Genomic DNA, 18,590 nt, shown 5'->3' with positions numbered 1-18,590 from the left:
AGACATGCCCTCTAGGAACCTCTAGTTATGATAGGCCATTTCTCATAATATACAAGATAATCTCAAGGTTTCTCCATCAACTTGCAAAGAATCTTCGCAACCATATCTTTTGAGTTAAGGGGTCACAACTGATCCTACGGCTTCCATGCTTCATTATTCATGAAGCCTCAAGCAAAATCACATGCCACGTACCCATTCGCACCCTCATCGAGCAAGCAATACTTAAACACATTGCGGAAGGTTATGTCTCGAAGAACAACGAGAATGCCCTCCGATTCATTGCCATAAATTACTCCCTGGCCTTTGGTAACCTTCTAGTGGCAGTTGATAATTGCACACATTAGTAGACGACAAGCTCCACTCGATGGGAAAATTAAATTCGTCACCAAACTCTAGTCCCACCAAAACATACTAATGATTATTTAGATTTACCACACCGCCCTCATAGAACATGTTTTGTATGGTAGGAATCCCAGGTCTCCTCTGTTGGATCTAATGCTCAAAGTATAGTATATTCGTTTTGTATACTTATATTTTTCAAAAAAAAAAGGTTTAATAATAATATCCTTTAATTACATTAATATCCTTTGTACATTATCCTCAATGTTATGCATACAAAGCAAATATTGGCTCACTACTTATCTATATTTGTCACTTTAATGACGAGTCATTCTAGTGAAGACCTCAACACTTTCTGTAGCAATTTATCATCAAAACAACGCTCACCAAAATAGAAAGCCTCATTAGAAATCTCACACAATCATGCATAAAACTCAGATATAGTTTCATTTTCAAACATTTTCAATTTTTTGAACCTGGTTGTTAAAATCTGAAGTTTTGACATCCGTACGACATCATTTCCTTCAGGTTGGTTTTTCAAGATCATCCGTGCCTACTTAGCAAATTTATATATAGAAATGACTTTAAGTTAATCCAAGTTGAATCTATTGAAAATGGCATTTAGGGCTTGTGAATTTCCATGAAAAGCCTTTCTTTCTACATCGGCGTATTTGTGTAATACCCCTCGCCCAGCCCAATTGTTGACCCGAGTTACAGAGTGTTACAGAAAAACAGAGGCATTCACATGCAAGGCTATCAAAGAAATCTATTTTAAAGTCAGCATAATTCTTATTCTAATCATCATACATACATATCAGAGGTATAAACATTTATGAGACTAATCAAGGTTAAGCAACTTTATTAGTTTCATTATTTTATAATTCTATACAAATATTTTTAAAAGAATGTGCCAAGGTGACCCGTAAAAAAAATGACCACTCAAGTTTATTCCCCAAAAGACTATCCGCCATGTGTTCTTATTGCTTTATCATTATCCACCTAAATAGTTCACTTTTATAAGTTTGATAATTATCCAAGTGGGTTAACATTTTTTTAACACACGCAATTATTTTCATTTTGAGCATAATAATAGTTTACGCTAAAATTGAACAATTTTCACAAAATGGCATATATATATATATACACAACATTCAAAACATCATCATTCATTTCATAGACAGTATCACCAAATAAACCTTCTATACATGCCATTTGACCCGGTGTAGAGTAAAAATATTTCTACCGAAAAAGAGTTGTATAGTGTGAGTCGTAGATTAATTCGCTTACCGAGTTTCGTCAAAATCTTTATAGGGAAGGGAAAAGATAAACGGGGTAAGCATTAAATATGCTTAGTAAGTACTTAGGTTTAAAATATTAAACTTACCTCGCAAAACATTCATACATTTATAACACTTAACTAATTTCTTTATCCTACGAACACACTTCACATGTACAATGTGAGTGCATCACATTCAAATATATATAACCTATCTCAAATATTTCATCATCTATTCATACATTATTTCAATCCATATAAATCATACCGTAAACATTACTATTTCAGAAACACTCCATTTGATGACTTAGCAAGAATTGAAAGGGATATACGGGTATCCATACATTAACATGCCAGTTTGCCCATAAAAGCAATTCCAACCGAGAATATGCCAGATGCACATTGTGCAAAGCCCGTAGGCTAAATATTCTCTCCCGATAACACGTCAGGTTGCTCATAAGAGCTATTCTAATCAATAACATGCTAGATGCGCATAGTGCAAAGCCCGTAGGCTAAATATTCTCCCCCGATAACATGCCAGATTACTCATAAGAGCTATTCCAACCGAGAACACGTTAGATGCACATAGTACAAAGCCCGTAGGCTAAATATTCTCCCCCGATAACACACCAGATTGCTCATAAGAGCTATTCCAACCGAGAACATGTTAGATGCACATAGTGCAAAGCCTATAGGCTAAATATTCTCCCCCGATAATACACTAGATTGCTCATAAGATTTATTCCAACCGAGAACACGTTAGATGCACATGTGTAGAACCCGTAAGCTAAATATTCTCCCCTGATAACATGCCAAATTACTCATAAAAGTTATTCCAATCGAAGACACGTTAGAATCTCCGAAGAGATTAAATTGGAAATCCACAACAAATGTACGATTCTAGAAAACTTTAGTAACTTTCTTCATCTTCTTCATTTTCCCTTCTTCCCATACAGTGCATAAATACCCCTATTGGCATGCAATTGTATCATTTGTTCATTCGGACTCATATACATAACAAAACTTTCTTTTTACTAATTAATATATTTCTCACCTTATTAATACAAGTTTACTAATGTTTTACCATATATATTCGCATACTATTAGCTAGTACATACCTAATACATTATGAACTTACCTAGTACAATAGTAGAATTTGAATGCCAATGATCAATCTGTGATCTTTCCTTTTCCTTTGTTATCTACTGTTGATTTGGTTCTTGATCTATACATTAATACATTCAGTTTATCAATGACAACTCTTCGGACTTCAATATTTTTTAGACTAGGCATACAAGTTAGCTAAATCGAGATACAAGGATCTTAAAAACACGAAACTCATGAAGAATAGGCTTTGGGAACACTTACATGAAAAATTGATTAATCAAGAGAACCTATAGCTTTTTTTCTTCTACAAAGAAAAATATTTTTGGTAAAAGAAGATGAGAATAAGACTCTCTTTCCCATCCCATCACTTCAGCCTATACACTTAACCTCTTAGTTTCATCATTAAATGGAAATTAACAGGTGTTTCCAGTAAACTTTGACACAATCGTACTACTATGCAAGAGTTGTTATTTACCACTTTGGACCTTGAACAATTTTTATTAAACTTATCTGATCAACTTTTCACCAATTTTTATGATTTAGTCCATATACTTTCATTTCTAACCTGTTGACCAAATTTACTAATTCAAACATCAATAAAACACTATAACAAGTTGGTAAATATAAATAAATAATATTTATTAACTCTATCGTCAGAATTGTGGTCCTTGAACCATTGTTTTTAACACCATTGTAAATCGAGCTATTACAACTTTATCCTCATTAGGAAGTTTTCATCCTCGAAATTTTTACCTGTAAAAAGGTTTGGGTACTAAGATTTCATTGGTTCTTTTGTTTCCCATGTAGCCACTTCTATACCATGATGATTCCATAAAACTTTCACTAGCAGAACACATTTATTGCAGAGTTCTTTTACTTCCTGAGCCAAAACTTTCACCAATTCTTCATCATAAGATAAATCAGACTGTAACTCAATCTCATCAAGAAAGATTACAAGAGAAAAATCAGATCGATAACGACGCAACATTGGTACATGAAACACATTATAGATTTTCTCAAGTTCTAGAGGTAACGCTATTCTATAAGTTATTTGCCAGACTCTATTTAGAATCTCATACGATCCAATAAACCTTGGACTAATCTTCCTTTCTTACCGAAACACAACACTTTCTTCCACAATGATACTTTCAAGAATACTTTGTCACCGATTTGGAACTCAATGTCCTTCATTTTAAATCTACGTATTGCTTTTTTCGATTAGAGGCAACTTTCAGACAGTTCTTAAATAACCTTAACATTTTCTTCTACTTCAAGAACTAAATCGATTCCTACTATCTTCCTTTCATTTAACTTAAACAAATATAAAAGAGTTATGCATTTCCTTCCTTACGGAGCTTCTTATGACGCCATTTTGGTACTTGACTGATAACTATTATTATAAACAAACTCGATTAGGGGTAGAGATTTCTCCCATCTACCTTCAAATTCTATAACACAGCATCATAACATATCTTCTAAAATTTGAATTATATGCTCTGATTGACCATTCATTTGCGGATGAAATGCTGTATTAAAATTCAATTTGGTGCCTAAAGCTTCATGCAACTTACCCCAAAATCTAGAAGTAAAACGCAGATGTAACACCCCAAACCTGGCCTGGACGTTATGGCTAGATCTGGAGATACTACGTAAAACAGTTGTAAATCTGACTTTCATTTATTTGAAAAAAAATTATAAACTTTTGTTACTTAAAAACCCATTTTATTAGAAAACCTGTTTGACAAATTTATTTAATTAAAAACATTATTTGATTACATTTTTTAGATAAATCGAATACATTGCAGTGAAAATTCATAGATCATTATATTTTGGAAAACCAAGTTTGTTTTCTCGAAAACAGTTGGTTGCAAGAAAATAATCATTTTCAGTAAATTGTTTTATCAATTGTTATGTAAAAATCTAGAATTAAATCCAAAATCGAGACAGTCCCAAAATGTTTAAACAGTCCAAATTTTACAAAACACTTAATCCAATTTAAAATAATTAAAGAGTCGAAATACTAATATAACCGAGCTCCCATCGCACTGACCCACCTAAGTCTAAGGATTACATGAAAATATCATTGAAACGAGAGTGAGTTTTGAAACTCATTGTATAATGATAAAGTTATTTAACACAGTAAAATACATATCAGACAGATTTATCAGAAACATATTTATAGCAGAGTAGAGCAGATATAAAACATAATCCTACCCTCAGCTGCTACACACCAACTCTGTCTATCCCAACACACCATATGGATATATAACACCTATCCATCCCTGCACACCACTTGGTGTCCACATGACACTTTGTAAAACAGTTACAGCTGAACTGCCGAATCAATAGGTGATTAATCGCCTTTTACAGAATCACTTCCTCCACATGCTATTTACAACCCAACCCAGATGCAAATGAAGAGTGCAAAAAATATCATACATGTTTAGAGCAAAAATTAAACATGACATAGCTTTGCATGCACAACATAACAGATACGAACCATATACTTATCATACATATTCATTATTCTTTCAGATATCAAAATTGTACCAACAGATGTCCAGATTTGTATGCACACGATCATGTAGGACCGACAATGCCTAATTTTGGCTTTCGCAGTTTGCTATTTTTCGGGCTTCTCGTTACACACCTGATATTCTCTAGAATTAAACTCAAACACGAGCAATCCCATACATAAATCGCCAATTAACACAACCGATTTTAGTAATAATTTGCAAAACTCTAATCTTTAATCACCCACAATTAACTAAAACGACCTTTTAAAATACATCCACGCCCTTACCGTTTGAACGAACGACCACTACGCAAATCTCAAGTCGCTGGAGGGACGCTAAATGTGTCACGATTCTTACCTAACCGTAACAAACTAATTAAATAACGAATAACAAATTTTAACAACATCACTTTGCAACCCATAACCCTCCAATCCAAACGATTAAAAAACAATCCAATAGCCTTACCTGTCAAGAACAAAATTGAAAAAGCCAAATAAATGAGCATAATGAAGACTAAACGAACAACAACCCACAATTGCAAGAAACAAAAAACAAAGACCAAGAAAGTAACAAAAATGAAGTATTAAAATTACTCAATTCTATGTTGGCGGTGGCGTAGGAAAGAAAGGTAAAAAATAATAAAAGAGAGTAAAGAAAACAATGAAATAAAAGATGAAAACGTGCGATTGCGGGAAGATTTTATTTTTTTTGGAATAAAATTAAAATTAAAACTAACTCCCCTCATCCATCAACCCTAAAATCATGCAACAGATTCCTTCTCACTTTAGAGTTAAACTTTAACTCAAATTCTACTAAAGCAACAACAACCAAAATTTGACCAACAAAATGCTCTCACAAAGACTCGAATTCACGACCCACCCTTAACACCTAAGGCCCTTAAACATTGAAGCAGGTACCTAATTATTTCTAAATTTAACAAATCCAAACTTAACATTTTAGGGACGTTACAATGGACCACGATCTAAAATAATAGACATTGGTACATTATGTAATATAACTATCTCATTTGTATACAATTCTGCTAACTTCTTAATAGAGTACCCGATATAAAATGAGCAGACTTTGTCAATCTATCAACCACAACCCAGATAGTATCTTTCTTTCTCAGTGTCACAAGCAACCTTGTTACAAAATCCATTGATACTCTTTCTCATTTTCTCTCAAAAATCATTATAGGTTGAAGCAAATCTGACGGAACCTGATGTTCAACCTTAACTTGCTGATATGCTAAACATTTCAAGACAAACTCTGAGATCTCACGTTTCATTCTTGGCCACCAATAATTCTAATTAAGATCATTATACATTTTATTGCTACCAGGATGAATTGAATAAACACTATTGTGGACTTATTGTTAAATATTTCTTTTGATTTTAGAATCGTTCAGCACATAAATTTGATTTCAGAAATATAGGTTGTCATCTATACCAATGCTAAAATCAGTGGTCTGACCATTTTGAATCTGTTCTCGTTTAACTGTCAATTATGTATCACTTATTTACAACTCAAAAATTCTCGGAAAAAATAACGGCTTAACTTTCAACTGATTGTTATATTATATTTTAATTCCAAGTGTTAATTCTTATCTCTCTCCCGGCGATCGGGAGAGAGGCGGTCAGTAATCAAACTACCTTCCTTCATGTATTTCAAGGTCACAAATTGAATAAAAGATCACTTTCAAATAACTTTTGAAGCCGGCTTTGATATCAATTGAAAAGCCTTCGGTTTACACTTGAAAAATAATTTTCTTCCAACTTTGTTAGAACAAAAATGAAAAAAAAACTTAATGCAAAGTAATGCAAGAAGCAAAATAAGAGGAAAATTAACACACGATATTTGTTAATGTAGTTCAAACAACAATCTTACGTTTGTGAAGCCTCGCACAGTGAATGATTTTATTCAACAATCGTCTGAATCACCTATTAACTTAAACTCAATCTATCCTTACACAAAAAAGTAATTGCAGCCACAATACTGAACCCAATTGTCACAAATCACTCACCTAAGTACCTCACAATATAATCATTAAACTCTTGAAAGAATACCTAAAAGAGAGTTGCAAAATAACTACAAGAAAGCACACCAAAATTGTCAACAAAGACACTCCAAACCTGCTCTATAAATGACGCCACAAGCAGCTTATTTATAGGCTGATACAAAAGTCTATCCAACTGAGTTTTGATAAGTTTTAAACTCTTATTTAAAAACTAAATTCTCATTAATTATCCTGAGTATTTATTAAATAAAAGTATTCATAAATCAAATTTTCAACCATTCCAAAATTCTCTTAATAAATAATGGTAAGGATAACTAATTAAAGAATTGAAGAGTCCTAGCCAAACTCCAACTATTGTTTGTCAAACATGTCACTCCTTAGTAGGCTAAAAAATATCAAACACCCATAAGGCTAAAACAATCCATGACCCAAGCAAAAAAATCATTTTGATTCTAACAGAGCATGAAAAAAAAACCCTTCAAACAACCTCCAAATTATCTTTGTTTCACCCATCAAAGCTAGTGCAAAAAAAAATTTTAGCACCACCCCTCCAAAATTTGTTCATTTAATGCCATTGTTGCACCATTCCATTGCTACAGAAATATTATTATTATTCCTTCAAAATAAGATAATAAATGCCACCAACCAGATTGTTTCCAAGTTGTCGTTGCCACCAGCCTTAAAATTTTAGGTTTGCTACACTTTCTTGCTACTAATTACCCTGAAAGATTGCTACTCCCTGCTGCTCCTTAGCTGCTAAGCCATCCTTGTTGCCACTAAGTGCTTTAAAGTCGTTGTTATTGTCTTCAATTTTTTTTTTTTGCATCATTCAACAAATTGCTCCACCGCTTCCCCCAAGTAGTTACATCAATTGCTTCAATTTTGCTGCACAACCTTACACCAGCGATTGTCCAAACTTCTCTACTGATTAACGTTGCCACTTGCTACACAATTTGAGGTTGATTCATGTGTTTAATTGATTGGTTAGTGATTAATTGTCTAGTTCTGTTTCACTATTTAAGTAGAGTTAGATGCATTAGCATTAATTGAGTTAATATGTTGATACAATTTGTTTAATAAAATTTAGATTAATTTAGATCCAATTAATTATGAGCTTGAGATAAATATTTTAGATCTTTAGGATATGAGTAATTATAACTGAACTTAGATTTGAGTCTAATTGATTTAAGGCTAAAGTAATGTAGAATTAAAAACTCAGGTTTAATTTTAATACTATTCATTTTAGTAATGCTAGTAAATTAATTGGAGAGTTTTCATTATCTTTCTCGAAAATCGAAGTACTTTGAATCTCTGGTAACGAAACTTATCAATAAAAAAAAAGAAATAAAGAATGAAGAGAAGGGGAAAAAAAGAAATTTTAAAATTTCTCAGAAGAAAATTGTGGACTTTCTATAAATAGAATAGTCGAAAATTGGCCATGATTAGACCTAATCATGGGCCGGGTCATCGCCTAGGCCTGAAGGCTCGCTTAAAAAGTAGAAGGGTTTGGGTAAAAATATAGGCCCAAAAATGGGCTTAGACAAAAAATAAGACACGTCCAAGCCTCGAATAGAATTTTTTAACTTAGGCCCAATTCGACCTGAATCACATTCCTATACTTTTTTTTCTTATTTTTTTTCTTCTCCAATTTCATTGTAATTTTCATTCAATTTGGTTAACATTAAAGTACCCATAAAGATGGAAGTTTAGATTTGGTGAAGGAAGCGAATGGAAGGGTTAGATTAAGGGATAGAAGTGTTTTAATAGAGAGAGATAATAAGGTAATTGTTAAATTTAGTGTATAAAAATATCAAATTTAGTGTATATTGAATTGTGAAAAGAAAGAGGGAGCAAAGGAAGAGTGAGGTAGAATTTGAAAGCATTTTGGTACTCTATGATTTCTATTTACATTGGTATTTTGTTTAAATATATTATAAATGTTTATTTGCTAAATTTTGATGATATGGATTTTTTAAAGGTAAAATGGGGAAATTATATCTATTAACATGTATATGTTATGCATTGTTTTGAAAGGTATGTCTTTTGATGAAATTGGAAATGTATAAGCCATATTGTGTATTGGTTTGAAATGAGCATTTGATATATTTGACCTTTTCTATATTATGCTATATGTGATAAGCCAATTTAATTGGTTTTGATAAACTTGTATAGAATTTGCATTTTCGAGATAAACTTAAACATATGTTTTACTTGTGAAAGGTATTGGAAATGTTTATGTATATGTACATGGTGTTATGAAATGGGTAAATTGCTTGTGAGGTTTTTGAGTATGTGTATATGTATTTATTGATGTAAAAGAGTGGTTTTGAAGTGAAGTATCTTAAAACTCTATACCATACTCTGGATTGCATTTTAGTCGATCTACTAAAAAAATAGATAAATTATCTCCTACATATTAGATGAGTGAGTAAAATAAATCATCTGTTAAAATTTGGTGTTTATGCATAAGGTATAATAATAAATTTAGCCTTCAATATTTACACATTTATTCAATTTGACCCTACTTTTTATTGGAAGTAAATTAGAAAATTTTGAAACTAATAAGAATGAAGGGTCAAAAGGCTTTAGTAACAATTTCAAAAATCATTAATCCCTTTTAAAATTTAAAATTAATAAAAAGCATAAAAATTATAACAAAATTTATAAATTTTTATTAAAAATAATAATACTAACCCATCAAAATCTAATGGTTATAAGATTTTAAACAATTTGACCCTACTTTTTGTTGGGTCAAGATTATTAACTTTAATAAAATTTATAATTATAATTTTTATAACTTTTTTATAATTTTTATAATTTTATGGTTTTTAAAATAATTTTTAAATTTTAAAAGGGCTTAATTGATTTTTTAAACATTGTTTCTAAGGTCTTTTGACCTTTTAGCCTTATTAGTTTCAAAATTTTAATTTACTTCAACAAAATATTATTGGTCAAATTGAATAAGTGTAAAGGTTGAGGGCTAAATTTATTATTATACATTATATATTTTAACAAAGAGATTGTTTTTGTTCACTTATCTAACGATAAGGACTAATTTACTCATTTTTTAATCGACAAACTTGAATACAATCTGAAATATAATATAAAACACTTTGTGGCACTTTTACCGTGGTTTTGAATGGATAAAAAATGGAATTCTACAAAATAAAAGCCACCACACAATATTGGTGATTATATTTGGCAACGTTGAAAGTTTAGATTATATATGTACGAATAAAGATCGTTTTAGCATAAATTATTAATGTTTTCAAATTATACTTATGTATATGAATAATGGATAATCAATTAAAATTGTAATGATATTCTACAGAAGTTTACTCGGCCTACAAATGAAATCATTTAAAAGAAAAAGCATAACATTGTTATGATTTTTTTTTCCTGAGAATGTATTAAATAAATTGTTACGGTTTCCGATTTATCCATCTATAGTAATGATTAATTCTTTCATTGTGGTTTACAAGTGTTCTCTAAAAAAATAAATAGTTGGTCATGAAATATGCTCCATCTCTATGAACGAAAATCAAATCCCTAATAATGTAATTAAAAGATGAGGTGAGCAATCATCACTATACTTTAAAAGAAGTTAAATTCATGAATCATTTTTACTGAGGTTTACTCAACCTACAAATGAAATCATTTAAATTAAAAATACTTGTCACATATCGAAAATCGGGTTAGAACAAAATTGGGTTAATGAAATCAGGAGTGGCCATGTTCTTATTTTTAGTTTTGATTGTGAAAATTATGATAAGTGAAATGATTTGGTTTAGTGGTTAAATGTTGTGCTTGTGTGTGAGGTCATATGTTAAAATCCTATTTCTTGGAATTTTGTTAGCTTTTTTTAACTCAATTCCTATCCTTAGTCTTCTGGCTTAAATCTTATTTCTGAGCAAGTTATAACAGAATGAGTTTGTTGGTTCAATGATAAGGTGTTAGCTTATCCTAGGTTTTGTGTTTGACTCTCGTGTTGCGCGTAAGTGTAATATTTTTGTCCTTGGCACTTGTTAGTTGTTGGGTTAAAGTTATTTTTCTAAAAAAACAAAAAAAAAACTAGTGGATAAATCTTTATCTATTTTTATTGTTATTTTTTTATATTTTGTTTCCAAAATTCTTATTTTCACTCTATTAACCATCCACTTTTCCCTATTCCCAGATGTTAATTTTGGTTTTGTTCCTCTTATTCTTCTTTTCTTCTTTCTTTGTTTTCTTTTGTTCTTTTAGTTCTCTTGAGATTTTTGCTCACGTTCTTTGTTGGCTATTGTTTCTTTACTGTCGTTCCATTTGTTCCTTGTGCTTGTACGTGAGTTTTGTCTTTTGATTGTAGTTCAAAGCGGGGTGTAAGTTTGTTTAATATATTTTCTATTATTTTAGATTGAATTTATTTTTTATGATAAGATAGAAATGGTTAGTATTTAGTCTTCTTGTTATGTAGTGTTAAATGTTTTCGTGATTTTGTTTAGGCGAAGGGTATGAGAATCAGGTTCCATCAGCAAAGTGATTTCCGATTTAGACATTTTCGTGAAATCATGTATGGTGTGTGGGTAGACCGTATAGACTACATGGTCGTGTGAAATTCTGCAGGGTGTGTGGAAAGACCATGTGAACCACACGGGCTAGCTTTTTGGGTCGTGTAGGCCACACGATTGTATAGGCCTTTGGGCCAATTTTGAGGCCCAATTAGGGGCGGATTAAGGGACTCAGAAATTGGGGGCATTATGTAAGCCCAAAAAAGAATAAGTTTCAGTAAACAAACATGGGTAAGTGTAAGAGGTATGTTAAATAAGTTCTGATTAGTATAATAATGCATCCTGATTTGCTATAAGTAGGACCCAAAAACATAATACATGAGTTGGGTATGATTATTTTGTAAATCATGTGTGTAATATTTATTCTGTTATCGGTTTTGATAAGCTATTTGATTGACTATGCAATATGATATGCTATGATTTGTATACGTTATGTGTAAGTTACGTTTCGTATAATATCTGTTTTTGTATGCGTGCATACAACCTATATGAAATGTATGTATGTTAACATGACTCTGTATATACATTAGGGTGGGTTCTAATTTGATAGAAAAAAGTGTTATATGGCAGTTTTACTAAAGTTATGGCAGCTAGATTGCAATATCCATTTGGCAGCTCAATTGCATATTTATGAGTGGCACACCACCACATATTTGTATGATTGGATGGACAGACTCTCATAGTCTTAATTGGTATGATTGGTTGGAAGGAGATGGTGTGTAGTGGATAGGGGTAGGATTTGTTCTGATTTGATACGACATTTTTTATTTGATATGTATATGCTTCTGAAATTATAACATTCTGTTTTGCTATATGCTTCTAGATATTTTATATTTTGATATGTTATTTGCATATGTGAACGCTATAAGTAAAACTCTGTTACGATATTTGTAAATTGTGCATGTTATAGTAAGAAAATACTATATGTGGGTTAAGTTACACACTGAACTTCTAGTCACTTGTTTGTTTTATATTTTTCAAGTTAACTTCCGACTTAGGATCGGATGGTGTGCGGGAGATCGGATTGGTTACCAGTTAAAATATATGTGGGTTTATGTTTTAACTATTTTTGGATTGTAAACTGTTTTTGGGTCTGGTTTTGGTTTTTGTTTTATTCATCGACATTTAATATTTTCGAGCATAAAACTGCAAATCACACGAACTAACAAGTTAGATTTTGGTTTTCAAAACTAAAACAAGCTAAGGATTTTCCACTGAAAATTTGAAATGGGTTTTATGAACATTTATAACGAATGATTCAAAATACGCCCAATTGGTGAACTATACGTTTTCACTTATCGAGACCGCGATTTTCAAATAACTGAAATTTTGGTAAATTTTCTGTTGTAAGATTAAGTAATCATTTAAGTATTCTCTAAAAAAATAAAATATATGGTTTCTAGCAAATGATTGTTTTAATTCTGGAATTGGTCTGTAAATGTTAGTACTTTCAAACGTGCACTGAGTTTGATTTAAACCAAAGCTATGAACAAGTTGATGTAATTCCTCAATATTCGGTCATAATTTCTAGGTTGGATTTAGGGTGTTAAACTACTGAGGTTTACATTTTCATGAATCAAGAACGAGAATCGAATCCCGAATTACGTAATTAAAGGATGAAGTGAGTAATCATCAGTGTACTTTTAAAAAAAGTTAAATTCATGAATCATTTCTAGTGTTGTGTGTGCAAATTTTCCACTATAATTCACTATTGATGCTTTAAATAGAAGTTAAAATTCATGAACCATTTTGTTTTTGTAGTTTTGAATTAAAGGTAAATTTCATTTCAGTTTTGTTTGATTGAATTTTGAAATCAGAGTTTGATTTTTCATTGAATTTTACTATGTTTTCGAGATTTTATTTTAATAATTAAAATAATAAATTAATTAATTTGTTTTAAATATTTATAAAAATAAAAACAAATTTTCTTTTATATATTTTAAAATTTCAAGTATTTCTTTCATTAAATAAAATTATAGTTAACTGTTAAAATGCCATATTTTAGATGATATTTTCTTATTAAATTTTATTTTCAAATCGTCTATCACCTAGTGCTAAAATTTAATTAAAAAATCAATATTAGGTAGTAAAATTTAACCATAACTTTACTCGTAACAACAAATACTAATTAAAATAAAATATAGCAACAAATTTACGTTATAACAATATAAATTTTGATTTTCTCGGAACCATAAGAGCATTTCTAGATTCTCTCCACCTTCCTTTGATTTTGTAGATTCTTACTTTATTTTGTTGTTGTTTTTAGGTTTTATTTATAATTTAGCCCTAAATTATATTCCTTTTTTAGTATTTAAATTTTTTGTCCTATTTTAATACCTAAATTAGTATTTCTATACATATTTTAATCTTTTACAGTAAACTATGGAGTTTGAAATTGCCTGGTAAAATATTGTTTTGTCCTTTCTCCTGTTTAATTGTTAAACTAAAAAAAATCATAAAAAAATCTTGAAATTTAACCTAATAATCGATAAAATCCAATTCCAACAGCCCTTCCTTGATTAGGAAGCACAATCCTATTAAGAACACCATGAAACCCAAATCTTTTTTAGTTGAGCACTTTCCTCACCATCTCCTGCAAAATTGGATGAAATCCATACAAGCTGGATTGTTCATACAATGGATGAAATATCCATACAACCCAATCCCAGGTTTAAAATCCTTTAAAACCCACAAATTAAAAAATAAAAAGTCCACCGTTAGATCGTTAAGCTAGATCTGGTGAATGGCTTGGAAGAGACTACAGTGTTGAGACGAGAGTTAAACTATGAATAGGCAACCACTGTATTTAGAAATCAGAAAGAGGAGGTAGTTGATGTGGTTGAAAATTAGTGTAAGCTATCATCAATGGAAAAAAAAAAAGGAATTTAGAATTAATTAATTATATTGAATGTTTTAGTTTAAGAAATTTTAGTTCAAATTTTTTAGTTTTAATTTTGATTTAATTTTTGTAATTCTTGAACAGTTTCTAAGATATATTCTTATTTTCTTTATAAATTTTAAATATTTTTATAAATTTTTTTGTTTTTTTAGTAGTCAACAGCCACACTAACCATCAATATTTTTCATATGACATGTTTTGATTTATTGATGCCCATTTTAACACCGTTAGTTAGAATTGTTGTAAGTTGTAACTCGTGATGATCAGATAACACGGTCAAATGCTGGTCGACAGCCACATCAACAGTCAACGATCACATCACTTGTCAAAATTTGTCACATGACGTGTTTTAATTGGTTGACGATTTTTTAACACCGCTAGTTTCAGGGGCTAAAATATGTAATGGAACAATAATTCAAGTATTAAAATGGGACAAAAAAGTTTAGATACCAATATGATAAAATAAGTATATTCAAGGGCTAAATTGTGAATAAAACCCTTTTATATAAAAAGTTTTCATTGATTTTCGTTTTTTGAAACTTTTTAGATTATGTATTTTTAAAATGTTTCACAAGCAACCATTAGAGTTTGACACTTATAAGGTATTAAAAGAAATAATAAACATAATTGATTATCCCATATTTTTATTCATACCAAAAATTTTAATTGGTGATGTGATTAGACCTAGTAGGGATGCGGCGAATAGGGCTAAAAATTAATGACGGCCTTCAAGTCCCTCACATATCAATATCTGAAATATTATTTGTACTTTTGGACCCACACCAAAATTTAATAAATAAGAAGAAGCAGAAATTTAGGATGATTTTTTAGATTTAAAAATATTAACATGTATATATTTTTAATTTTATATTTTTCTAATACTTTTAATCATTTTTAATTTTAAAAATTAATTAAATGATGTCGTGCCATTCATGTGGCAACCCACTTATTTGCCATGTTAGTTAAGTTAAAAAATATTAACTTTTTCATCCATTTTGGAGTTATTTAATAAAAACATAAGTTTAAGAACTAAAAAAATAAAAAATTAAATGGAGGGCTAAAATATATTTTTTATAAAATTGAAGGATCAAAGTAGTCATTATGCCAAGTCTAAATATAGAAAATTTTATATAAATACAAAAGATTATTTATAATTTTTCTAAATTTAAAATAAAAAAGTCTCCCACTTTTTCTTTTATTATCATTTAACTTTAGCTTAAATACTTATTTCGAACCTAAAACTTAACACCTCCTCTAAATTCGATGTGATCAACAATGATATCATAATAGAGTTTATCATCTAAAATTATAAATTAAAAATATAAGAAAAAACTTATAAATGAAAATTCAAAATATATTTGAAAATTCAAAAATTACAAAAGTTAAATGAAAATTAAATATAAAAATTCAACTAAATATTCTCTTTCGTGTATGTTCTCATTAACCATTCTAAATTTTCCCATCAAGCAAACATAAGACAAACTATGAAATTTGTTTCGTAATTTCAAATTTTACATTAGAAAATAAAAAATAACACAAGCCTAGAAGAATTTTAAAAAGAAAAGGCATATCAAACATAATCCCAGAATTTAAGATAAAAAAATATCGTATGAAAAAAAAAAAAGCAGTTCAACGAAGGATAGAAAGATTAAGCTCATAAAAGACCAGGACTAGTGATTATGAATACTTTAAATTTGAATACAACTCATTCGAGGATGAGAATTAAAGGAAAAAATTGATTAAAAAGAATAAACTTTGGCATTGTTTCATGAGTATTGTAATTGTAATGTATCGAAATTTTTTTGTATCATAATTTGTGTTTGCAACACTCGGGCATCTTAATGACCCGAAATTAAGGATTAAATTGAAATGATTAGTGAACCGTTGGATCCCATTGAGAAAATTCAAAAATCTTAACGGCCGAATTATGATTAATGAAACCTCAATCTTAGTTCGGTTAGGATGGAACCTCTGTATGTAGTTGAAGGAAGCTCTGTATGTCGCATCAGTCATGTGCATTGAAGTTTGGTAATAGAGAAATTGAAGAACTAATAAGCTTCTTTACCTATTTGTACTTGTGAATGAAAAAGAAATACAGTAAGAACTCTTAAAAGCTTCTGTATAATGATGGATTTTGGGTTTTAAGGGTTAAACACCTTTAGTTTAATCGATAAATGGTTGTCATGCTTAGCTGCCAGGAAAAAGAAGGCTCTGGCGTTCAGACAAGCTAAGTTGACAATGATAAGATAACGAGGTGAGTTATTTTACCTTGTCTTTGGATGATAGATAATGTTGTGTGACTTGCATGTATTATATTGATGATGTACTAAGGTTGCTTAAGATATGGTATGTGTATGCTTGAAGAAAGTGAAGGTTGTGTGTGTGCACAATACTGTGTGAGCTTTCGCCAATTGACTGTTGATTGTTTTATGGTACAGAATAATAGATAAACTGTCATAATGTTTGTTTAATGATAAATTATATGATATGTTTGAGTAATGTATGCATAGTGTGGTGGAAAGTGTGGATGGGATAGATGAAGTTAGGACTTGGGAATGAAAATTTTTGTTAGATACTACCATACGGTGTTGCTGAGTGTAAGCCGTGATATGCGAAGCTCCGGGTGTAACAACCTAATTTTCAGTGGTGTTGGAAATGGTGATTTGTGATCACTAAATCCGACAAGTAAGATTGAACAAGATAGTAATTTAATATTTATGAGTCAAGTAAGAATTTAGAAGAATTTGTGAATTGGTGAATTTGGTGAATTAAAATAATTTATTAGGTCAAATGGGTAAAAAATGAGGTATCGAGACCTCGAATTTGAAAACCGAGCCATAAATATTTTTAGAAATATTTATGGTGTATCATTAAGTTAGTATTAAAGTTTAGTTGAGAAATTTTAACGTTTGGGTAGTCAATTAAATAAAAAAGACTAAGTTGTAACAAAAGCAAAATTTGCTAGAAGGATTAAATAGCTCAAGTGTTAAAAGAAAGAGGATTGAAAGGGAAATTAAGCCTAAAACTGAATAGGTTGGATGACAATAGAGGTGTGCATGGGCCGAGCCAGGTCCACCCAAAATTTGGGAGGGTTTGGACAAAAATATAGGCCCGAAAAATGGGCTTGAGCAAAAAAATTAGGCCCGTTTAAAAAACGGGCTAGACCTCAGGTAAGGCATTTTTGGCCCGAGCCCAGCCTGGCCCGGCCCGAATTCACTACATGACAAAAAATCTATTTTTTTAAATATTATTTCCTTATTTTTTCTCCTTATTTTGCTACTATTTTACTATTATGTTGCTACTATTTTGTTGTTATTGTTTGGATATTGTATAAAATTTATTTTATTGTTAATTTTTATTATTTTAAACACATTTGTTAATTTTGTTATTATTTTAGAAGCATTTGCTTGTTAAGTTGCATCTATTTTAGTGTTATTTAAGTATACATATTTTTTAAAATTTATTTTCAATATGTTGAGAAATATTTATTTTGATGTTTTTAGTATTTTTGATAGTTTATATTTATTTTAAGATTATATAAAAATAATATAAAAATTAATATGAGCGGGCCGGGTCGGGCCCGAGTTTTAATATTTTTATTCGGGTCGGGCTTGGGCAAAATATTAGGCTCATTTTTCGGGCCGATCCGAACCCGGCCCGGCCCGGCCCATGCACACCTCTAGACGGCAAGGGCAATAAAATCAGCAGAAAAATAAGGGAAATAAGGGCAAAATTGGAAATTTTACAACTTTAACATATAAAATAATGACAAAATTGAAAAATTTAGAGATCTCTTCATATTTTCTCAGCCAAAACGCCATTAGAGGTCTGGAGAAAGCTGGTTTTTCATATTTTTACATCATGTGAGTTTAATTCTTGCTTTTTCTTG

This window comes from Gossypium arboreum, chromosome 6 (assembly GCF_025698485.1).
Source record: "Gossypium arboreum isolate Shixiya-1 chromosome 6, ASM2569848v2, whole genome shotgun sequence".
NCBI classification, from domain to species: domain Eukaryota; kingdom Viridiplantae; phylum Streptophyta; class Magnoliopsida; order Malvales; family Malvaceae; genus Gossypium; species Gossypium arboreum.
The sequence above is the reverse complement of the archived record's forward strand: the minus strand, read 5'-3'. Positions refer to the sequence as shown.